General features: G+C 48.3%; 1 protein-coding gene across 1 annotated transcript in view; it reads right to left on the minus strand.

Moving 5' to 3' along the window:
- eml1 (EMAP like 1) overlaps nt 1-25,489 on the minus strand; it is a 272,486-nt gene that overhangs the window by 227,107 nt on the left and 19,890 nt on the right. The gene's annotated exons all lie outside the window — the stretch shown is intronic.

Raw genomic sequence — 25,489 nt, forward strand, 5'->3', positions numbered from 1 at the left:
CATCTCGCTGATGTCATTCAGACCCAGTTTAAAATGACAGCTCCAAATGAAAACTGTTTAAATCAATTTTACAGCTTAATAGCCAAAGTAGAGCGAATGTATAAGATACTAACAACCTATTGGTTATATCAGGTAAAAGCTTCATTTGTGGAATAGTTCAATCATAAAATTTACTCCGCTGAAGTGTGTGTAAATGGAATAGCCAGAAGACCGTAGATAATCGTGTAAATTGGAGTCTTGCCACAGACAGAGCTTAATCCCCAACAAGAAGAACTCGCCTGCAAGCAGCAAGGTCAAGGCTTCTCTCCAGAAAGGAATCAAACAAACAGCACAATGGGCCATTGTTTCCAAAAACATTACAGGGACTGAAACAAGACGGTATTGTCCATTAGTTATCATTACAGATCCTGCTAGCATGTCACAGCTGCCACAATGCGTCCACTCCTTTCATCCCAAGCACTTTGTGCCTAATTTGTTTACATCACTTTTACAACAAGGAAAAAGAAGCAGGTTTTCAACTCCTCAAGATTGTATTTGTGTTGTTTTGTGCGAATGGCAACATTTTACTTTCTCTTCTTTTTACCCCTAATCTTAAAGGAAGATGGGAACAAGGAGGACGGCACAGTAGCACCTGGTTAGCATTGTTGCTTCACAGCACCAGGGTCCCAGGTTCGATTCCCAGCTTGGTTCACTGCCTGTGCGGAGTTTGCACGTTCTCCCCGCGTCTGCGTGGATTTCCTCCGGGTGCTCCGGTTTCCTCCCGAAAGTTAGTTAATTTGGACATTTGGACTAGGGGATTCTCACAGTAACTTCATTACAGTGTTAATGTAAGCCTACTTGTGACAATAAAGATAAAGATTATTATAATTATTATAAAATTATTATAATTCTGTCCCTCAAGTCTGTTGCGCCATTCAACTAGATCAGGGCTGCATTTGTAACTGAACTCAATGCTCCATGCCTTGGGTCCATAATGTGCTGACCATAACTTCTTGGCTCCCCAGTGTCATGTTTGGGGGTAACCCAAAGACGTCCTGGGGAATCCCTCTTGGAAGTTCTCACATAAGCATTTACTAGGCAATTGTCCGGAAGGGCTAACTATCCCTAGACAACTGCACTGGGCTGTGAACTACCTGACAAAGTTATTTAAATCGCTAACTGCAGGTGGCCCTGTCAGTTTTATCCTGATGGTTACTCTGAAAGAGTTAGAAGAAAAAAAAGCACTTCAAACTTCAGAGTAACTATTTGAAATATCCACACCGAGTCCCGCATGGTACACCTCAGACCAGCTCCCCCACAGAGAATCCCCCCAACTAAGCCCCCCCCCCCATCCCTACAGTATTCCCCACCTGCATGGTATGCACCCCACCTTCCTCCGCCAACCCCCCCGACCCCCCGACTCAACCTCTGCAGCTTGACCTGAATGACACCCCACACCACCCTCAATGTCCAGACAACCCAGCCGATGTTTCGGTCACCCCATCCCAGTCCTGATGTCCGGAATCCCCACTCCCACATCCCATTCACTTACCTTAGAAACTTACCCTTTACCCTTCAAAGGGCCTTTAAACTAACCTGCTTTATGGCAGCTAGTGCTGTACAAAGGGGGCGTGTCCTCCTTCGCTCTGCTCCTTTTGCACTACATCACTGGAGTCGGGGGCACACCGCGCTTCTTGAGTCTCACCTGGCCTGAGTCAGGAAGGTCGGGTGAGACAGGCTCTTGCCATGTCAAGTTCAGGTAAATCGCTACAGAGTGACAAACCATCGCCACTTGCCACTCCGAGGGACTGACAAGCCAATTTGCAACCTCAGATTTGAACTTTCCAACTGATCCAGTTTTAGCAGAATTTCTGGGGAAAGAGTTTTCTGACGGTGTTGTCTCCTGCTGGGATTTAGGGCAATAATTCTAGTGGCATGGTGACGCACTGGTTAGCACTGCTGCCTACGGCGCTGAGGACCCGGGTTCGACCCCGGCTCCGTCACTGTCTGTGTGGAGTTTGCACATTCTCCCCGTGTTTGTGTGGGCTTCACCATCACAACCCAAAGTTGTGCAGGGTAGGTGGATTGGCCACTCTAAATTGCCGATTAATTGGATTAAAAAATGAATTGTGTACGCTAAACTCATTAAAAAAACTTCTAGTACCGCACCCAAATGTATATCCTTCATATATGAACATAGATCCCTATTGGCAAGCTATTTAACTATAATTGGAAAACAGAGACAAAACAGCAATTTCCCAGAGCTATTCTGGTCATTTATAATCTCGAGGAGCCTTCCCTCTAAGTAACTCACAATGTTGCTAAATTAAACCCTCATCGATGGTCTCAGCTTCCAGGACTGGGTTTGTCACTCATTCCAGACCCTGGTGCCTGCACCAGTGAAAAGTAAGAAAAGCAAGATTTGCACTTGTATACCACCTTTCAAAACCTCACAACATTCAAAATCCCTTTGCAGCCAATGAAATGTTTTTTGAAGTAAAGTCACCCAGGAAATGTGGCAGCCAATTAGCATACAGCAAATTCCCAGCAATGGAATAAATGACCACATCACCTGATCTAGGTATTGGTTCAGGAATAAATATTGGGCAGGACCTTGGAGAGGAGTCACTGTTCATTTTCAAAACAGTGCCATGGGATCTTTTATGTTCACCTGAGAGATCAGAGGCGGCATTGGTTTAATGTATTTTAGTGGCCACAGAGGAGTCCAAATGTGAAGCGGACTATAACAGTATACTTCAGGTACCAGCTGGGACTATCCGTGCTCAACTCTCATCTGGGCTGGGGGTTTTTATTCTCGTCCATTTACTCCACTGATGGGCCCTCTTTCCACAGTGGGGAATCTCATATTCAATCAGGCTCACGGGGAGGCTAGTTGGGCCATCCCTGTCGGTCTTGTGCGAGTTATTACATGTATCATTCAGACAACAGCAGATCCAACAGACCAGCACTCCCTCAGTGCTACACTGGAGTGTTAGCCTGCATTATGTGCTCAAGCTCCTGAACTTTGGACATTCTGAATTCTCCCTCTGTCTACCCGAACAGGCGCCGGAGTGTGGCGACGAGGGAATTTTCACAGTAACCTCAGTGCAGTGTTAATGTAAGCCTACTTGTGACACTAATAAAGATTATTATTACTTTAACCAACAATCATCTGGTTCAGAGCGTAAAGGTTCTGCCATTGACCCAAGGCTGACAGATTTGTCTGACAGTCAATACCTCAGAGGGATATGCTTACCCCTACCTCACCCAACCCTCAGATCATTAGCTAAATATGCCAAATGCTGGCAGAAGATCTGCAGCCTGCTTTGCCCAGGAGAAGATCGAGTTTCTTTGTATCTGAATCCTTCCAGGAAATGTGTGGTGACCTGGCAGATGCTGACCATTGCAACATGATCGCTGGTGTGTTGTTCAGGAGGACCACATTCCTGGGAAGCTGCCATGTCATTAACATCATATGACAATGTGTTATGTTAGTCTTATGCCTTGAATCCGTGTGGCTGGATGTTTAATTGGTGATCAGAACTCTGCCCTTATGATTCCAATAAAACTTCAACAGAAGAGGCCAACTATAACCAGACCGAGGTTACAGATAAGCATCATCATGGAGCAAACCATCGGAACTGGGAAGTTTCATTTTAGATGCCTGGAGCAATCTGCTAGAGCACTATGATGCAGCTGAGTAAGATGTTGATAATCATAATGGGTGGCATGGTGGCACGGTGGTTAACACTGCTGCCTCACAGTGCCAGTTACCTGGGTTCGATTCCAGCCTTGGGGTTTGGCTGTGTGGAATTTGCACGATCTCCCCGTGCCTAAGTGCCTTTCCTCCTCGTGTCCCGGTTTCATTCCACTGTCCAAAGATGTGCAGGTTAGGTGGATTGGCCATGTGGGTGGTCCCTGGGGTCCCTGTGGGGGGGATCTCCCTATTACAAGGGTCCCAGTCTGGGTATCCCCCTGATGCAGGAGTCCCTGTGGGGTGTCTCTCTATTCCAGGGATCCATGTGTGGTGTGGGGGGGGGGGGGGGGGGGGGTCACTCTATTCCAGCGGTCCATGTTGGGGGTCTCTCTATTCCAGGGGTCCATGTTGGGGTTTCTCTATTCCAGGGGTCCATGTTGGGGTTTCTCTATTCCAGGGATCCATGTGTGATGGGGGGGGGGGGGGGGGGGGGGTCGCTCTATTCCAGGAGTCCATGTGGGGGGTCTCTCCATTCCAGGGGTCCATGTTGGGGTGTCTCTCTATTCCAGGGGTCCATGTGTTGGGGGGGGGTCACTCTTTTCCAGGGGTCCATGTGGGGGGGTCTCTCTATTCCAGGGGTTCATGTGGGGGTCTCTCTATTCCAGGGGTCCATGTGTGGGTGTCTCTCTATTCCAGGGGCCCATGTGTTGGGGGGGGTCACTCTTTTCCCAGAGTCCATGTGGGGGGTCTCTCTATTCCAGGGGTCCATGTGGGAAAGTCTTTCTGTTGCAGGGGTCCATGTGGGGGTCTCTCTATTCCAGGGGTCCATGTGGGGGAGTCTTTCTGTTGCAGGGGACCCTGCAGGGGGTCCCCCTATCACAGGGGTCCCTGACAGGGGTCCGCATGTCTCGGGGGGTCCCCATATCACAGCCGCTCCTGAGCGTTGGTGGGGGGGGGTCTAGTAGAGAAGACATGGGGAGGCAGTGCATTGTGGGTGTGTGTGTGGGGAGTGGCTTACGGATGGGCTCAGATGGGCTCTACCAGCATGGCCCTGGTTGGTGAATCTCGCAGTGGGCCAAGGGGGCTCCTGGGTCACCTTCCGATGGACACGTCAGACATGCTGCAGCACATAATGTGAAGGTAGGGACACACGAGAGAGTGGGCGGTCAGAGGGCTGCCCAATCCCAGGAAACAGCTGTAGTCCAGACAGGAATCTCGCTTCTGTAAAGTATGATCCCATCATTGGTGGAGATGCAGAGCCAGGAATCTGCACCGACCCTCTCAAAGAGTACCCTCCCTAGGCCCATGCCACCTACCCTATCTCCGTAACCCCAACTAAGCTTTTGGACACTGACCAATCCCCCTAACCTGCACATCTTTGGACTGTGGGAGGAAACCGGAGCACCCGGAGGAAGCCCACACAGACACGGGGAGAACCTGCAGACTCACTCGCTGAGAGACGTGTCCCGGTCTCTGTGCTCCATGGTGAGATGAGAGCGGGCCTCCAGGACTGGCAGTGCCAGGTGATGGTGGAGCACTCGGAGCTCACTCTGACCCATGGAGTAGCTCGGGGACCATTGAGCACCCCAAGGAAGGAGGAAGTGATGGGGCCCATGCCAGTGTCTCCTGCAGGGGAGGTGCTGGAAGACCTCAGCGCTTCTGAATCCCCACCACCTGACACTGGCGCATCTGATGGGCAGCAGACAGAACAGGGAGGCACCTCGTCACCTGTGATACCCAAGAGAGAACTGGGCCAGGTCCAGGCCCTCCGGACAACAGCTGCCAAAGGCCCCTCAAATCAGAGGGCAAGATCCGCAGCAAGCTGCCTCCACGTCTGATATGTTGTCTGGGGCCACACCTAGAAGGAGCGTAATGTAAGGAAGTTAGACACCAGTTAAGTTGGCATGGGTACAGCATATAGGTTAGTGGTAGATGTCAGGCACAACAAATGCATGTAGTCACTATCAAACACCTTTTCACCAACATTTAAGCCTGCCTCGATCCTCTGTCTGAAGGTTGTGAGGGATGGACTGGGCTGGGTGTAGAGGGTGGGGGTTTGTGGGTGTTGGAGGATGGCACAGGGCAGGGCCCCGAGGGAAATTGAACCTTCCACGTGGGGTGACCCTCAGAGCGGCAGGGAACGAGGCAAGAAGTGTGAGGCTGTCCTTGTAGAACAGCTTACTTAGCGAGTGACCTATCACCAGCCCAAAGAATATATGGGCCGGTGAGATGGATTTGCCAGTACACATGCAGGGATCACCCAGGCGGACAGTGCAAGGTGACCCTGAAGACAAGAATCAGACTTTGCCAAAGGATGAGGCGCACCAGAGCTCATAATAATAATCTTTATTAGTGTCACAAGTAGGCTTACATCAACACTGCAATGAAGTGACTGTGAAAATCTCCTAGTCGTCACATTCCGGCGCCTGTTTGGGTACACCGAGGGAGAATTCAGAATGTCCAATTCACCTAACAGCATGTCTTTCAGGATTTGTGGGAGGAAACCGGAGCACCCGGAGGAAACCCACACAGACACGGGAGAATGTGCAGACTCAGCACAGTGACCCAAGCCGGGAATCGAGCCTGGGCCTCTGGCGCTGTGAAGCAACAGTGCTAGCGATTGTGCTACCGTGCCGCCGCATCTCATGGCGAGTTGTCATCATCCTCTGTCCCATGGACAAGACCCACGAATACTTCCTGCCCAGGGTCAACATCGTGCAGCGATGCTGGTTGGACCATCGGCGGGGGGAGGGGGAGGTGAGGTGGTGGGATGGAGTGAAGGGAGCAGGGACAGGGGTGGTGCAGTGAAGGGAGGAGGGACAGCGGAGGATGTGAGCAGCTAGGGGAAGGGGGCAGCACTTGGAAGGGGGGGGTTTGGGGAGAGTATGGGACAGGGTGATAGAGATGCTGGTGGCCACACCTCTTAGGCAAATCTGGAGGTGGTGAGGTAGTCCTGTGTGTGGTGACCCTGGAACACACGTTGGGCAACTTGTCGGGCCTGCCTGGGCTCTATGCCCAGTTCTTCTTGGCCATGCCCCTCATCCTCCTCATGAGGCCTGGTGTTTTCCTCCTCCTCTAGCATGTTCCCTCCTCTGCTGCGCGATATTGTGCGGGACGCAGCAGGTCAGCACGATGTTAGAGAATATAGTGCCTGGCCGGAAATTTGGATGCAACTGGGTCTTAATAACCCATTTACATCCTCCTGCTGGTGCAGGGAGCGAACCTTGCTCGGGTCAGGAGCATCGGAATGGCACCGATCCCGGTTTCAATGGGTCCAATGTAGAAAGCGGATCAAAGAAATCCTAAACAATGGCAGCCTGAACCATTTGGACAATGTCGCTCTCACAAGGGCAAGGAGCAAGTGTCTCAGTGAGGAGAGGATGTGTGCAGATTGGAGAAAGAAATGTAGGTCCCAGGAGCAGGTACACCATGAGGTGTGAATGTACGTGGGAGTGACGTTCCAGGTTCATGTTTCCAACATTGTACAAGTGCCTGAAGAGTGGCAGTGTGAGAATAGAGTCTCGCTCTAGCGGATGACCTGCTCCTCTACATCTCAGACCCAAAAAGCAGCATGGAAGGAATCATCGCGCTCCTGAAAGAGTTTGGTGCCTTCTCGGACTATAAACTCAACATGAGCAAAAGCGAGATTTTCCCGGTGAACCCGCAAGGAGGAGGGGCAGCACTGGCAGGACTGCCATTTAAACAAGCCCGACACAAATTCCGCTACCTGGGGATCAAAATCGTTCACGACTGGATGGGGGTCCACAAATGGAACCTGACCAGTCTGACAGAGGAAGTAAAAAAGCACGCACCGATATGGAACACACTCCCACTCTCCCTGGCGGGGAGAGTACAGACGATCAAAATGAATGTACTGCCCAGGTACCTCTTCCTACTAAGATATATCCCGATCTATATCCCCAAGGAGGGGCTGGGGGGGAGGGGGGGGGGGGGGGGGCGGAGAATGCAAGGATCCCAAAGAAGGTCCTACAGAAAACAAAATCCAGCGGGGGACTAGCCCTCCCAAATCTGCAGCACTATCACTGGGGCAGGAACAGCAGAAAGAATAATGGGATGGATAAAGGAGCCAGCGCCGAGTGGGTTTTCACAGAGGAGGCCTCCTGTAAGGGGACCTCGCACTGGGCCCTTGCCACGGCGGTATTCCCATCCCCACCCAAGAAGTACTCAAGCAGCCCAGTGGTGGTGGCAACACTCCAGTCCTGGAACCAGTTACAGCAGCAAGTTGGCCTGACCGAAATGTTCGATAAGGGCCCCATCTGCAACAACCATAGGGTCACACCAGCACTCACTGGCGCCACCTTTAAATGGTGGAGACAGGATGATGGGGACATTGACAGCTAGAGACCTATACACTGACGGTAGGGTCACAACACTGGACAAACTGACGGAAAGATTTAATCTGGCAAAGGGCAATGAATACAGGGACCTGTCACTCAAAACCTTCCTACAAAAGGAAACGAGCACATACCCACGACCGCCGCGACAGTCACTACTAGGGGAATTACCGGACGCAGATATTCTAGGCAGAGGGAACTGTACGGACGACTGATAGAGAGGGCTGATACCAAACTGGATGCGACAAGGAGGCATTGGGAGAAAACTTGGGATGCGAAATAGGGTGGGGATTCTGGAGTAGAGCACTGACAGGGTCAACTCCACCTCCACATGCGCAAGACTCAACCTAATGCAACTGAAAGTGGTAAATAGAGCCCACTTGACCAGAACTCGAATGGGCAGGTTCTTCCCAGGGGTGGAGGATAAATGTGAACAGTATAACCACACCCGCTTGCCCTAGACTTGCCGGGTATTGGAAGCCTTCTTTGAGGCGATGTCCAAGGTGGTGAGGATGAAGGTGGATCCATGCCCAAAAGTGGCGGTCTTTGGGGTATCAGACCAGCCAGATCTCTTCACGGGGAGGAGGGTGGACGCCCCTGCCTTTGCCTCCCTGATCGCCCGCCATAGAATCCTGCTTGGCTGGCAGTTAGCAGCACCACCTAAAGCTGCAGACCGGCTGTCCAACCTATCGGCATTTCTCCAAACGGAGAAAATCAAATTCGCCATCCGTGGGTTGGAAGACGGCTTCCACAACACATGGGAGCCATTCACTAGGTTGTTCCAGGACCTGTTTGTGGCCAGCAACTAAGATAAGGTAGCCAAGATGCAATAGGAAAGAAGGCGAAGGGGAAAGACTCGGGGAAACAAGAAAGCGTAACCAAACCCAGCGAGAGAGAGAAGGGAGGGGGAGGGGTGGGGGGGGGGGGGGTGGGGGGGGGGGGGGTAACAACAGAGGAGAACCAGGAGGGAGAAAAGAGTGGGGAACACAAGCGGGAAAGGAAACATAGGGGAATACAACAGCCACAGCGAATGCAGTAAGGCGGAAAGAAAACAAAGGAACAGAGAACATACAGTGCAGAAGGAGGCCATTCGGCCCATCAAATCTGCATTGACCCACTTACACCCTCACTTCCACACTATCCCCGTAACTCAATAACCCCTCCTGTCCGTTTTGGTCACGAAGGGCAATTTATCATGGCCAATCCACCTAACCTGCACGTCTTTGGACTGTGGGAGGAAACCGGAGCACCCGGAGGAAACCCACACAGACACGGGGAGAACGTGCAGACTCCGCACAGACAGTGACCCAGCGGGGAATCGAACCTGGGACCCTGGAGCTGTGAAGCCACAGTGCTAGCTACTTGTGCTATCGTGCTGCCCTGTGAACGAAAAAAATCAAACGGTCCAAAGTCTAAACTCATGTAAATAAACAACAAAAAACAACCAAAATGAAATAGCATTAAAGTCTTATCAGTCTGTGTGTATTATACTGTGCAACATATAACAAAAACATTTTTTTTTTAAAGATGGCAATGTTGGCAGGTTATCCAGGAGATCCCATTATCTGTCTGAGGGCATTTTTTTTTAAATTTAGAGTACCCAATTCATTCTTTCCAATTAAGGGGCAATTTAGCGTGGCCAATCCACCTACCCTGCACATCTTTGGGTTGTGGGGGGTAAAACCCACGCAAACACGGGGAGAATGTGCAAACTCCACACGGACAGTGGCCCAGAATCGAACCTGGGACCTCGGTGCCGTGAGGCAGCAGTGCTAACCACTGCACCACCGTACTGCCCTTTGTGATTGTAAACATAAGGAAGAGAGCTGACTGCATTATTATGAGGAACAAATCAATATTAAATACCCTCTGCCCCTTTGATGCAAAAGTTTTTACCTAAAAGTTGTTTTTGCATGTAAAGAAGGGTTCTCATTTCTTGTCATGGTGTTAGCCAAGGAACTATTGCTGGTAGAAACAGAGCTTCGCTACACAGCCATGCTGACAGGTCTGTGTCTTGTCAACAGTTCAGTCAATTTACTTCATGTGGACACCTGCAAAATTCTCACCCAGCAGCTTTGGAACTGTGATTAATACACAGCTATTCTCAAAGGAGCAGGTTTAAACCTTGCACATATGGGCTTTTTTCATTTGTATTTAATCTTATTGAAGCTTTAATTAGCCTAAATAATGATGACAATGATTGTTATCTTGTGTAGACTATTATAAAAGTGACAGATGGAAATTACTCCAGTAAATCCCGACTAAATGTGGCTGACTACGACACTATTATACATAAGGCAGGCAAGTTCAATCCTTTCATGTTAGTCATTCTATTTTAATGTTTAATTCTATTCTAGATGCTGCAATGGACTTATCGTTTTGAATATTACTATCTGAGCCTACATCCTCCGCAGTTGCTGGCTGACAAGATAATAGGGTGGATTCCCCATTGCCAGACACCGGTATCGGGAGCTGGATTCTCTGTTTTTGGGACTATGTCCCCACGCTGTCGTCAGAAAAACTAGTGTGAAAGGGTCATATATTCATAGCCCTACAGGGGGCTAGCAGGGGCCCGGCGTAAATCTCGCAGCTTTTGCTGCAGATACGGGCACATGCACTTCCAGGTCGGAGGCCGCGTATGCGCACAGCAGTGGCCCCCAGTGGCACACCGTGCTCCATAGTGGACTCAGACCGCGGAGCTGGACAGGAAAACTAGACACCCCGTTAGGCCGCGGGTCCGCCCGAACATTGCCCGGCCAAGTATAAGGCCCCCCCTCTCTCCGATCAGCACGCCCCCGACCAGGGCGGTTGCAGACTGAGTCCGCAGCCGCCAGGTTAGTGCCCCGAGGGAATGGCGGGGAGGGCCTCCATCAATTACCTCAGGTAGGTGCTTTGCGGCGCGGCGTAAGTATGCCACTTTTCGGGGCCTGGAGAATCGGGGAACTGGCGCCGGTCCCGATCTCGTGCGCCATAACGGATTCTCCGCCTCGGTGCCGGCCTCGATTTCAGCGGCGGGGTGCAGAGAATCCAGCCGCGGATTTCCCGATCAGATAAAGAATAGGGAGTGGCCAAAAATGGGATCGGCACCAGATGGCAAACCTGTTCCCGTGCTCCGACTTGCATCCGTTTCCATCTGATTAACAGACTGGAAACCCAGTCCCCCCCCCCCCCCCCCCCCCCCCCCGAGAAACCTGCAGAAGGATTCGGCATGTGAGATGGCCGATGAGCCGAGACTCAGCGAAGACCCTTCGTAGGAAGAGCCTGATCAGGTCCACCTCATTGTGTCGTATTCTTAAGTCCAAAGCTACTGAATCTTAATTCTTATAATTTATTAATAAATACTCGTTATTAGTGGATCCAGTAAATGTGTGTTTATCCAAATTCGAGTTGAGCAGAGTTGGGACTCTGGCCCTCAACACCACTGAGCACGATATCAGTGAAAAGCCATGTAGCATTGCAATCCTCCAGAATTACGTACTGCTTAGAGTGGGGGGCTGGTTTAGCACAGTGGGCTAAATAGCTGGCTTGTAATGCAGAACAAGGCAGCAGCGCGGGTTCAATTCCCGTACCAGCCTCCCCAAACAGGCGCCGGAATGTGGGGACTAGGGGATTTTCACAGTAATTTCATTGAAGCTTACTTGTGACAATAAGCGATTATTAAAGTCCTTTTTCACAACTGAACAGGCATTCCGAAGGGAAATGCAGAGAGTTGCAGTGATTGTTGATATCTAATTACGGAGTCCAAGCGAGAAGTGTTCAATGGGGTGAGTTGGCTGGAAAGGAGGTTAATGAGATTTCTGCTCTGTGGTTATGTTAGACAAGAAGGAGTGAGAGGAAGTCCGCACATTTAGGTGTGACTGCTTGCAAGGGGGCAGCCACTGTAAATGCCAAAAGAGGTACAAATGGAATCTGTGGGCATAGCCGAGGAGGATTGTGGTGAAATGACATGCAAGTATTGTGTTACAAGTGAAATGGTTCTAAGGTGGCACAGGGGTTAGCACTGTTGCCTCTTGGCTCCGAGATCCCAGGTTCGATCCTGCCTGGGTCACTGTCTGTGTGGAGTTTGCACATCCTCCCCACGTCGGCGTGGGTCTCACACCCACAACCCAAAGATGTGCATGGTGGGTGGACTGGCCATGAAAAAATGCCCCTTAATTGGAAAAGATTTTGTTTTAAATTTTTGAAAGTTAAATGGTTGTGCAGAATGCATCGCAAAGACGTGTGCTGGAGTTAAGAAAACCTTTCCTACACTGGTAAAAGACAAAAGTTTTAAAATTTTGAGGTAGCTGTTTATTCCATGACTACCCTGAACTCGGATGGTTCTGCAAATGTAGTCACCTGATGTTTTATTTGCTGCTTGGACTCCCATAAACCAATGACAAACAACAGCTTTATTCAAGATGACTGATGCACAAATATTTCTTAACCACGGTGTTACAAATAGAAATAGAGAAATACAGCACAGAACAGGCCCTTCGGCCCACGATGTTGCGCTGAACTTTTGTCCTAGGTTAATCATAGAATTTTGGACAATTTTTCATGGCCAATCCATCCAACCTGCACATCTTTGGACTGTGGGAGGAAACCGGAGTACCCGGAGGAAACCCACGCAGTCACGGGGAGGATGCGCAGACTCCACACAGACAGTGACCCAAGTCGAAATCGAACTTGGGACCCTGGAGTTGTGAAGCAATTGTGCTATCCACAATGCTACCGTGCTGCCCTTAAGAAGTTAACCTACACTCCATTATTCTACCCTAATCCATGTACCTATCCAATAGCCGCTTGAAGATCCCTAACGTTTCTGACTCAACTACTTCCACAGGCAGTGCATTCCATGCCCCCACTACTCTCTGGGTAAAGAACCTACCTCTAACATCCCCTCTATATCTTCCACCATTTATCTTAAATTTACGTCCTCTTGTAATGGTGTGTTCCACCCGGGGAAAAAGTCTCTGACTGTCTTCTCTATCTATTCCCCTAATCATCTTATAAACCTCTATCAAGTCGCCCCTTATCCTTCTCCGTTCTAATGAGAAAAGGCCTAGCACCCTCAACCTTTCCTCGTATGACCTACTCTCCATTCCAGGCAACATCCTGGTAAATCTCCTTTGCACCTTTTCCAAAGCTTCCACATCCTTCCTAAAATGAGGTGACCAGAACTGCACACAGTACTCCAAATGTGGCCTGACCAAGGTTTTGTACAGCTGCATCATCACCTCACGGCTCTTAAATTCAATCCTTCTGCTAATGAATGCTAGCACACCATAGGCCTTCTTCACAGCTCTATCCACTTGAGTGGCAACTTTCAAAGATCTATGAGCATAGACCCCAAGATCTCTCTGCTCCTCCACATTGCCAAGAACCCTACCGTTAACCCTGTATTCCGCATTCATATTTGTCCTTCCAAAATGGACAACCTCACACTTGTCAGGGTTAAACTCCATCTGCCACTTCTCAGCCCAGCTCTGCATTCTATCTATGTCTCTTTGAAGCCGACAACAGCCCTCTTCACTATCCACAACTCCACCAATCTTCGTATCATCTGCAAATTTACTGACCCACCCTTCAACTCCCTCATCCAAGTCGTTAATGAAAATCAGAAACAGCAGAGGACCCAGAACTGATCCCTGCGGTACGCCACTGATAACTGGGCTCTAGGCTGAATATTTGCCATCCACCACCACTCTCTGTCTTCTATCGGTTAGCCAGTTTGTTATCCAACTGGTCAAATTTCCCACTATCCCATGCCTCCTTACTTTCTGCACAAGCCTACAATGGGGAACCTTATCAAATGCCTTACTAAAATCCATGTACACTACATCCACTGCTTTACCTTCATCCCCATGCTTGGTCACCTCCTCAAAGAAGTCAATAAGACTTGTAAGGCAAGACCTACCCCTCACAAATCCGTGCTGACTATCCCTAATCAAGCAATGCCTTTCCAGATGCTCAGAAATCCTATCCCTCAGTACCCTTTCCATTACTTTGCCTACCACCGAAGTAAGACTAATTGGCCTGTAATTCCCAGGGTTATCCCTATTCCCTTTTTTGAACAGGGGCACGACATTCGCCACTCTCCAATCCCCTGGTACCACCCCTGTTGACAGTGAGGACGAAAAGATCATTGCCAACGGCTCTGCAATTTCATTTCTTGCTTCCCATAGAATCCTTGGATATATCCCGTCAGGCCCGGGGGACTTGTCTATCCTCAAGTTTTTCAAAACGCGCAACACATCTTCCTTCCTGACAAGTATCTCCTCGAGCTTATCAGTCTGCTTCACGCTGTCCTCTCCAACAATATGGCCCCTCTTGTTTGTAAATAAAACATTCACTGTTTTTTTCTAGGTTTAAATGCGGTATAGCCAGAGGCATTTTATCTCGTAGTATGCGAAAGCACGCAACATTTCCAAATATCACGGCAAAGTTTCATCTCCCCGCCCAGGCTAGGAGCTACATTCTGTCCTATAATAAATTAGAGTACAATCCCAGAAAATGTCTCTGTACAGGACATGTCACCCGTTCTCCAATCACATCTCCGAATCTCCATGGATTAGTGCTTTAATGGGAACTGCCTCGACGAGAAAAAGATTGGATGTGAACGGAAAGGCTGACACTGTTGGTGCACTGCAGCCTGCAGTTTGTAAAGAGATTGAAACCAGCTAGCTTTGAAGCGATCAATATGCAAAGTGGTTGTGGTGACTGCCTGCTCTGCCTCAGGCTGTGTTGAGGCTATCGTAAACTGTCTGAAGTGTCAAACTGTGCTTTTCACTTTTAGTACATCTAAAATTCAAACTGGACGCAAATGACAAAGAAAAATGTTTAAAAGCATTTTCCAGTACCTTAAAATTATCTGTAATAAGGGGGGCACGGTGGCGCAGTGGTTAGCACTGCTGCCTCACGGCACCGAGAACCCGGGTTCGATCCCAGGTCACTGTCCGTGTGGAGTTTGCACGGTCTCCCCATGTCTGCGTGGGTCTCACCCCCACAACCCAAAGATATGCAGGGTAGGTGGATTGGCCACGCTAAATTGCCCCTTAATTGGAAAAAGAAATCTGTAATAAATAAACTGCATTATGAAACAAAAGCACGCCAAGGAATTATTTCCATTCTAATGGAACTTTTGTTCAGTCAAAAATAGAATTGGATATGTTCCAGGATGGCTTTATCACTTGATCTCCTGCCTCTAACCACCTAATCCGAAGCTCTTTCATTGGTTTTGCCATTTGGCTGTTGTCAACCCCGCCATTGTCAATTAGAAGTGGCGGGCTCTGTGTCATTCACATGGGATGATTCTTGACTGTCAGTCAGAAAAGGTTTTTCTTCCCTTCAGTATTTGCTTTGTGCCCTATGATTTATTCCCCAGGTCACTGGCAAATGATTGATCTTTCATTTGTGGAGACTCTAGGACAACGATGGGGGATTTGGCAACCCCAGTCAAAAGGCTTTTCTCGTTCTCTTCGACCAATTTTGTGTTGGTTTCAGCCAAAGCAGTTCTCTCTCATTCAAATGGCAAACCTTAGGTTCAGTCTATTAAAGGACGTTTCCATTTTTCCACGCATTCTCATCATATCACTGAATGTTTCAAGAGTGAAACCTTGTGAGACGGGGAGAAACTTTGGTGATAAATGTGAGCGAGCTGTACAAGTGCTATGCAAATAGTACTTTCTCCTTTTCTGTCAGGTGCTGTCAGACTCATCCATTGTTAAATGCGATAGAATTATGCTAATTTATCGCATAACCAGGAATGAATCATTTGGTTAAACGGCTTTAGCAAATCCTCTCAAATGGGCTGCTGCCCAAGAACCATCATCGACTTGGCTTCAAAGGGATGGGGGCAGATTGTCAATGTGCCGCCCAGACATAAAATGGGCATGGCCATCAGCCACCCACTAGGGAAGTTGTCTAGCTCTCATTCCCATCAAAAATCAAAACAAATAGGAATCGGAAAGATTCTACAATGCCACTTCAATGCCCAAGCTGCAATTAAAGATCCACCTTGCGGAGGAGTTATGTGTATTGGTCAAAGAGTTTTGAACTTTGAATAGAAATTTGCATAACCTCCCAACAAAGCTGTTTGCATTATCTGAGCAATGACTGGGCGAAAATGACTGAACTGCTCCCCCCCCCCGGCCCCCCTCATCCGGAATATGAGTTAAAATCTATTTCAGGAGAAATGACAGATTAACCTCTTTTTTTCAAAATTCTGTGAGGAGAGTCTGAACATACCTCTCTGATTTTGGCAACTTCAATAGTATACATCAGATCAAGTTGTTCAATGAAATGTTCAGGTATGTGCACTTTTATCTTTCTAAAAAGAATTGTGTCATAGTGAAGACAACGAAAGCTATATGACTCACAAGAAGTTTTTAAAAATAGATTTAGAGTACCCAATTCACTTATTCCAATTAAGGGGCAATTTAGCGTGGCCAATCCACATACCCTGCACCTCTTTAGGTTGTGGGGGTGAAACCCACGCAAATACGGGGAGAATGTGCAAACTCCACGCGGGCAGTGACCCAGATGGCAGATCGAACCTGGGAGCTCGGCACCGTGAGGCAGCAGTGCTAACCATTGCACCACAGTGCTGCCCTTGCTCACAAGAAGTTTTAAACCAAAAATGGTGTGATATCTGTGAATGACTGCAATTCAGGAGAACAGCAAGTTCCTCATTTTAAAACAAGCTTCAAGTAACATCACACCTTCATTGCTTTTCAGAGAGAAGGAACAGGGTAGTGCTACATACACGTCATCCTTTCTCTGCGGACTCCGAGGAACCATAAATCCTCACGGGAATTGTGCACCATTTGACTAATTTTTACAAGGCCCCAAAAGTATGATTGCAAACCAGTGTGTATCTATAAAATCTTCATGGACTTAATAATATAAAGGGCTTATTGTACAGACTTAAAATATAAACAGCTTTGTTGAGTCACTGCATTTGTTAAAATATTCATGTGTCTACCATTAACATCTGATTTTTTTCACATGATTTTTGGAAACGCAAGTATAATGAAGCTTTTGTACCCCAACAATCTTGGAGCAATGGGATGGGGCTTTGTGCTTAATTCTTCTTTATAAAGAATGAGTTCCTGATTTCAGATAGCTGTCACAACTGTCAATGAGCAGAGATGAACCATGTAATTATAAGACACAGGCTATGCCTATTTAATTGTTGGCAAGCAGCTATACAACACGACAGAGGCCAAACAACAGCTTCCTTACTCAAACACACACGAGGAAAAGTGAAGAAAGTGATTCCATACAAATGAGTGGGAAAGAAAATAAATAAATGTGCTCACATGCCAATCGAGCAAAAGCTGATTTCAAAAAAGCTGGTACGCATCTGCAAAGCTGGCAAATCAAAAATAGCACTGAATATAGCAGCCCGGAGCTTTGTGTAGTCGGACCAAGTTCAAATGACTTTAAAAATGGCAAACAGGACCCAATTTGGGGATTTGCGTCCCCATTTCCATTCCTGGCTATTTTTGCAGTTCGGGTTAAATGTGCAGGCAAGAAAGCCCACATGCATCCCTCCCGCCTTTGCTGTCTCCAGGAGGGGTGGGTATTTCAAACCGCCCACAATGTTTATAGAGTCACAATCCTTTTGTTCGGATATGTGGGTCATGACACCTCGGACAAGTCATGAACCACAGGGGAATACCGAGTGTCAAGTTGAGAATCACAACATTTGAGGCATTGAATATTCCCTTTGAGAAACATTCCCCTCTTCTCATAAATTTGTGAATCAAACACAGGCAGTGAAAGTCCAAATAAGGAAACATTCAATCGTACCACTTAACTGTGCGAGGGTGGCATGGTGGTGCAGTGGCTAGCACTGCTGCCACACGGTCGGTGCCAAGGACCCAGGTTCAATCCCGGCCCTGGGTCACTTTCGGTGTGGAGTTTGCACATTCTCCCCATGTCTGCATGGTTCTCACCCCCACAACCCATCCCCACAACCCAAAAAGATGTGCAGGATAGGTGGATTGGCCATACTAAATTGCCCCTTAATTGGAAAAAAATAATTGGGTACTCTAAATTTATTTTAAAAGAACATTGTTCAAAACATAGACATTGCAAAAACTGGCCATCTGCTCAACCTGCGTTTGTTGATGTAGTTGCCAGATGACCTCATCATGAACGCATGGCTGTGTTCTTTCGCATGAGCATTCCAAAGATGTCAGTGAGACTATGTGGCTCATTGGTTGAGTACCTAGTACATACACGGTAAGTGGGCATAAAGGGGATATGGTGGGAACATGGGGTTAGTGGGGGTGGAGTAAGGGGGGAAGGCTAGATGGCCTAACAACCATGTTTACACCCTGGCAGTGGTCCAGCAAATAGTTAGGCCTTCCATCCCGCAAGATGGCCCATTTCTAGCCTACTCCCACCTCATCAACATGAAAATGGGGCAGGCAGATTCCTTCAGTAAGGAGACTAAATGGTCACCCAGTGCAGAGAAGGGCAGGGAAGGAGGAGGACCTGCTCATGAACCTGCTCCTTGGCCTGGCAAAATTGGCCATAAATAGGTCCAGGCAGCGGGCGATCGAGGGGATCATCCAACCTGACTGTCTGCCCCTCTTCCGTGACTTAATTCGTGGCCAGGTGTCCCTGCACTCCTTAAGGGACACTAGCTATTTCCCTCAAACTTACTTTCTGAACCCGTTGCTGGTGCTGATCCCTTGTTACTTTGTACGGAGTATAATTCAGTCTGGTGTAAGTCCTGATTTGAAGTCAGCTCCATTCTCTGTCTGGCTGGAAAGGTTTGGGTAAGGATTAAAACTTGGAAGCCCTTTCTTCCAGTTCCAACCCACCATGTTCCAAACTGCCTGAATTAAAATGATGGTGAATAATGGCATCATGAGTATCCTGCTCCAGATAGCTGGGGCCCTACTTAGTTGTCAAAAGTCACAACCTGATAATGTCACATCCTAACTAAAATTATCAATTGAACTTAACGAAAGGTCCTGCCCTGTCTGCAGCCTGAAAGCAGACTACAGCGAGGAGAATCCATAGGCCCCAAGAGGCCATGGTTGGAAAAACATACTCCTGTCGGAACCCTTCTTGGAGCAGGAGTGCTCCTGTCAGGCCTTAGGCTTTCCAGCCACCACTGCCCACCTCTCCACCCCTCTGGAAGCCCAGCCCCTCACATCCCGATCCTCCTCTCACTGTCTTCCAGGGATCATTCGAATGGGATTCTGACTGAAGCCTCCATCTGCTGTCGGGGGCATTGCAGAATCATCTATGCACGGAGCCCTGCTGCTATGATAGGCCGGACCTTCATACATACCCCTAGACAGGGGAGTGCACTACACTGCCGGAGGTGCTGTCTTTCCGATAAGAAGTTAAAACGAGACCTCCATCGCCCTGTTCAGACGGACGTAAAAGATCCCCACTGCACTACTTTGAAGAAGAGCAGGAGGGTTATCCCCAGTGTCCTGGCCAATTTTTATCCCTCAGTGAACATCATTAATGCAGATGCTTGGCTCAGTATTGCATTGCTGTTTGTGGGAATTTGCTGTTTGAAAATTGTCTGCTACGTTTCCTCAAGTACAACAGTGACTACACCTCAAAAGTATTTAATTTTCTGTGAAGCATTTTGAGATGTTACGTGGCTGTGAGACGTGCAAGTCTTTCTTTTTTTTTGACATTGTCTGCTGCGGGGCTTAGCAAACCACTCCATCCCCGATTAAAATGCTTAGTTCAAATAAAGTATTAAAATTAATGTGATAATGTTATAGCTGCTTTTATTTCAGACTCTATTGTACGTTCAAAACGAGAATTTCTGGAGTGCAATTGCTGCCGTCGCTTATTCTCATCAAGAGCCCTCTAGTGTCCAGTTGCCAAAATGCAAATGCAATTATACCTCAGCTTCCACCTTCAGAATTTCAAGGTGACAACAATCATCCTCAAGAATGTCTCTGATTAACAACTAAAAAGCATTAAGCAAAATAATTTGCTACTACATCATCTAATAAAGTGATTTTATAAAAATGAAACACAAGACCAAACGATTTGGAGATATATTTGAGCGGGTACAGTGGCAGTACAGACGAGGTTTAACAGGATGATCCCAGGTATAGAGGGACTGCTTTATAAGGAAAGATTAAACAGGTTGCGTCTGTACTCCTGGAGTTCAGAAGATTAAGAGGTGATATGATTGAAATGTACTCAAGGGAGAGTGTAGGACCAGAGGACTGCATTTGGTCCTTTTCACTTGATATCCTTACTCAGTACAACTCGATCAATCTCAGTGTTAAAATTTCAGTTGACCCAGTATCCACATGGAGCTCCAGATTACTCTCTGTGCTTTGTGCGTGAAATGGATCCATCCTGATTTCACCCCCTAATGGTCCAGTTATCATAGAATTTACAGTGCAGAAGGAGGCCATTCGGCCCATTGAGTCTGCACCTGCTCTTGGAAAGAGCACCCTACCCGAGGTCAACACCTCCACCCTATCCCCATAACCCAGTAACCCCACCCAATACTAAGGACAATTTTGGACACTAAGGGTGATTTATCATGGCCAATCCACCTAACCGGCATATCCTTGGACTGTGGGAGGAAACTGGAGCACCCGGAGGAAACCCACGCACACACGGGGAGGATGTGCAGACTCCGCACAGACAGTGACCCAAGCCGGGAATCGAGCCTGGGACCCTGGAGCTCTGAAGCAATTGTGCTAACCGCAATGCTACCGTGCTGATGTTCTCTTGCTCTCGATTCCCTTACAGGAGGAATAGTTTATCTGTCAACCCTGTTTAGTCCCTTTATCATTGTAAATATTACAATTAGATCACCCCTGGAAGAAATAGAAATTAAGTTCAGGCACCCTGTATGTCTACCTCTAAAGCCTGTAGAATTTGCGTTGGGGCTTCTTCAGGACCAGTATATTTTTGCTAAGGTTCAGTGCCAAAACCTGGAGTCAGTATGCCACAGAAGGTCCAACCGAAGTCTGAACAACTGAAGCATAATGTCCTCCCCGTAAATTTAAGTGAATTTTGTAAAGTATGTTTGTTCCAGTCAAGAGCCCTCTAGTGTTCCATTGCCAACATACCCATTAGGCTTGTACAGGTTTAAATTGGGAGCGGGAAGATTAGAAGGTATACTGAAATCCTCTGAGAGTTTGTGAGAAAGGTGAGACTGTCTGGTGCCTGGGGGTTTAAGACATATAATCCATTAGATTTATCATTCAGTTGAAGCTGAAGGCCACAGAGGGAGACAGCTTGTTAAAAAGGCATTCCCCAATGCACACAGCAGCTGAGGAGTAAATTACCACCTACAGTCAGGTTTAGCCAGGCCAGGGTGGGTATGAGGGAGTACGGACATACAAGCTGCCATTGATGCAATTGTGTGGTGTTCCTGCCATCAGCAAGGCAGGGTTCAGGCAGCTCAGCACAGACAGAGTGGAGTGTGGATTCCTTTTTCTGTAGTGTAGGCCTAGTTCAGCTAAGCCACAAGGTGAACTTGTCCCAACTTGATTTAAATTCATGCTACCTGACAGAGCTGAGTTAAAACAAATGATAACAGACAACAATAACCCTGCGGCTGTGGAACAGTGTTGATCAAACCAGCAGTGTTCTTAAATTCTTGCTGAGGAAATGTGAATATCGACCCTGCAGAAGCTGGGGCTGCTCTCTGAATGACGGAAGGGTGCTCAGCAGTACCACTGCAATATCAGTACGGTCATCACTCTTTATCAATTAGTAATACTTCCCTCGGACTGGCAAGTCATAGATCTGTATCCTCTATTTCAGATGTCTCCTATATTTTTATAGCCAGCGAAGATTGGGTTCTTGTATTCATTCTTCTTGCTGTACTCTTTTATAATATATATTTACAGCATTGTTATTGAAGTGAGTCCTGTGTGAACGTACACTCTGCCTAATGGATTGCAGGTGCCGTGCTCTGCCAGCTCTCAAGTAACCAAAAGTATCTGCATTATTTTGGAACAGGATGGAAGCTTTTCCCTGTGCGTATTAGTTTTCCTGTGTAATTTCAGAAGGGCCATCAATCAATTTGGGTCATTTCTGTTCAGAAGGAATTGTATCAGAATTTCTGTCCTTTGGGCTTTTTTGAGCGAAACCAGTTGCTCTGCGCACTCTGTAGTCTGTACACGATGCTGGCTGCAGTAATCAAGAACTGTCACTTACAGCCCAGGAAAGCCCCTAGAATTCCCATTGTGTTTGCACCATGGCACCGTGGTGGGAATGCCTGCTGCAATCTATTGTGAACCAATTCTAGCAAAACAGCAGAGGAGATATAGAAAACATGGCTTTTTGAGTTACCAGCATTTGTACTATTCATTCACACATCTGTTAGGATTACTAGATCTACAAAATTATTTGAATCTATTTAGGGTTGGATTTTATGGCCCCCAATTGGGGTGGGGTAGGTGCAGCCTGGCACCTTGCACTGTTCTGGCTCATGGCTTGTCAAGGTGGGGGGGTGTGTACCTCATCTATGAGTCCCATGTGCCAATGGAAGCCCCCCCCCCCTCCAAGGTCTTCTCACCCCCCACCCCTTCTGCCAACTCCCCCCTGTCCAAAACCCCCCCTCTTTCCCCCCCCCCCCTCCATACCCACCCAATGAGGTCTGCCAGCCTGGACCCGGTAACACCACAGACATAACATTCATTGAACACCTTCTTTGGGCCTGGCTGCAGTCCCAGTAGTGGCCACCACTCCCAGTGGCGTTGCTGGGACCAGAAAACAGTTGGCCACTTGACTGGCCAGTAGCTCTTGGAGGTGGTCTACTCCCCAGATGGTGTGGAAGGCCTGTGTCAGGTAAATTAATGACCCGATGGCAGTTAAATGACTATGGGGTGAGCCAGCCAAGCTTAGGTGGCACACCCCACCCACACCCTAATAACATTTCAATTTTTAAAAATAAATAAATTTAGAGTACCTAATTCTTCTTTTTCCCGTCCAATTAAGGAGCAATTTAACCTGGCCAATCCATGTAACCTGCACACCTTCGGGTTATGGGGGTGAGACGCACGCAAACAAGGGGAGAATGTCCAGACTCCACACAGACAGTGGCCTGGGACCGGGATTGAACCCAGTTCCTCAGCGCCGTGAGTTAGCATTGCTAACCTCTGTGACACTATGCCGCCCCACATTTCAAATTTTAACACTCTGATGGTAACAAACAAACTAAAAGCAAAAATGACTAAAAGCTATTTTGCAGGCAATTTATATTTCAAATTACAGAAAAGAAATTTCCCATTTAACTTTCAGCACAGCTGTGGTATACTTTGCACTGTCCCTTTATTTTTCCAGAATCTGTAAAAACTATTCTCTGCTCCAGATGGCTGGCTTCCTTTCCCAGGAAGGTAACTTCCCCAATCTGACTGTGAGGATTGCATGGGACATACCTTTTCTCAAGTCCAGGTTAGGCTAATCTTCCAGTCTCCTTTAAATCCTCACAGACTCAGTCTCTTCAGTCTTAGCATGAACTCCCAACCATATTCTGTCATTGAGCAATAGGGTTTGCATTTTCTTTGCCCCTGGGGCATACTAGCTGCCTTTATCTCCTGCTCTTTATGTCTTAGGTAGCAGCAAACTGACTTGTCTCTGTGGGGTTCAATAATATCTTAGGAAATTCACGACCTGATACAGTGGTTAGCACTGTTGCCCAGGTTCAATTCCGGCCTCGGCTAACTGTCTGTGTGGAGTTTGCACTTCTTCACCGTGTCTGGGTGGGTTTCCTCTGGATGCTCCGGTTTCCTCCCACAGTCCAAAGGTGTGCAGGTTAGGTACATTGGCCACGCTAAATTGCCCCTTAGTGTCCAAAAGGGTTGCTGGGTTACAGGGATGGGTGGAGGCTTGGCTAAAGTAGGGTGCTCTTTCCAGGGGCCGGTGCAGACTAGATGGGCCAGGTGGCACTGTAAATTCTATGATTTCTTTCTATTGACTTTTCCCTTCTCATAGCTCATTTCTATTGTAGCGTGAATCATATGGACCCTGTACCCAGGTAGAAATGCTAATTAGCTATCTTCTGGACCTCCAATCCATTCTACCTTGAAATTAAACAAACAAAGTTTAAAGTATAACTGTTTATAAAGAGTGACATTCCTAACAGTCACCCACTGAAGCTTGGAGAGTATCAATCCTCCCACAGTCAGCAAAGATGCTCTTGCCATTGTCAGAGCTGTAAACAGCTGCTCTTGCCCCCATAGCATCCACGCCAACAAGGGCAGAGTTCAAAGTAGGTAACATACCCCTTCATTCCTCCATTTTACCTTAAATTAAAGAGACAGTTACAAAACGTAACAACCTTCTAAACTTTTTAATTGTAACAAAGGCATGTTGTGTCTGCCAAGCCTGATTGAATTATTTATGAAGGTTGGTGTTGTGTATATGAACTTTCAAATAGCATTTAATGAAGTGTGACATAATAGACTTGTGTGAATGGCAGGGGAGAACTCAAGAAGCGAATGAGAGACAAAGTTAGTATTTGTAAAAAGACGAGCAGGTGACAAACAAAGGAATAATAAATCTTTATAAACATATGAAACATAAAAGGAATGTTAAAGAAAGGGTGAGGCCAATTAGCAACCACAAATAAAATCTTCTTGTGAAAACAGAGGACAGATCTACGGTACTAAATGAGTGGCATTCACGGAGGAAGGCGGTTCTGCACAGTTATGGGGCGAAATTCTCCGACCCCACGCAGGGTCGGAGAATCGGCCGGCGGCGGCGTTATACCCGCTCCCGCCGGGTTTTTTATTCTCCGAGCGGCCAAAAACCGGCGTTGTGCAAATCCCGCCGGCAGCCTCTGAAAACATCTGGTGCCGGCGGGATGTCATTGATTTTTTAGTTTCAACAAATCTCCATTGATGATGGTTGACGCCGTTCAGTGTCCGAGGGGCGAGGGGGGGGGGGGGGGGGGGGGGGGGGGGGGGGGGGGGGGGGGGGGGGGGGGGGGGGGGGTTGCCGGCTGTTGGGGGGGGGGGGGGGTGGTTGCGCCATTGGGGGGAGGGTTGCGGCGTGGGGGGGGGGGGGGTTTGCGCCGTTGGGGGGGGGGTTGTGGCATTGGGGGTGGGTTGCGGTGTTGGATGGGGGGGGTTGTCGGCGTTGGAGGGGGTGTTGCGGCATTGGAGGGGGGGTTGCGCGTTGGAGGGGGGGTTGGCGGCATTGGAGGGGGGTGTTGCGGCGTTGGGAGGGGGGTAGGTGGTGTGGGGAGGGGGGTGGGGTGTGGGAGGGGGGTAGGGGGGTGGGGAGTGGGTAGGGGTGTGGGGGGGTTGGGAGGCAGCGGCGGTGCAGAGGGGGGGGGCTACGGATGCCCGAGGCCAACGCACCATCGCCCCCCTCTGGTCACGCCGCTAGCCCCCTACTCCAACGGCTCCCCCTCACCAACGCTCTAACTCCCTCCAACGCGCCCTACCCCCCCTCACCACCCGCTACCCCGCGGCTAACCAACCCTACCGATCCTCCCGCCCCTACCCCCTCA

Source organism: Scyliorhinus canicula, chromosome 2 (genome assembly GCF_902713615.1).
Source record: "Scyliorhinus canicula chromosome 2, sScyCan1.1, whole genome shotgun sequence".
NCBI classification, from domain to species: Eukaryota; Metazoa; Chordata; class Chondrichthyes; order Carcharhiniformes; family Scyliorhinidae; genus Scyliorhinus; species Scyliorhinus canicula.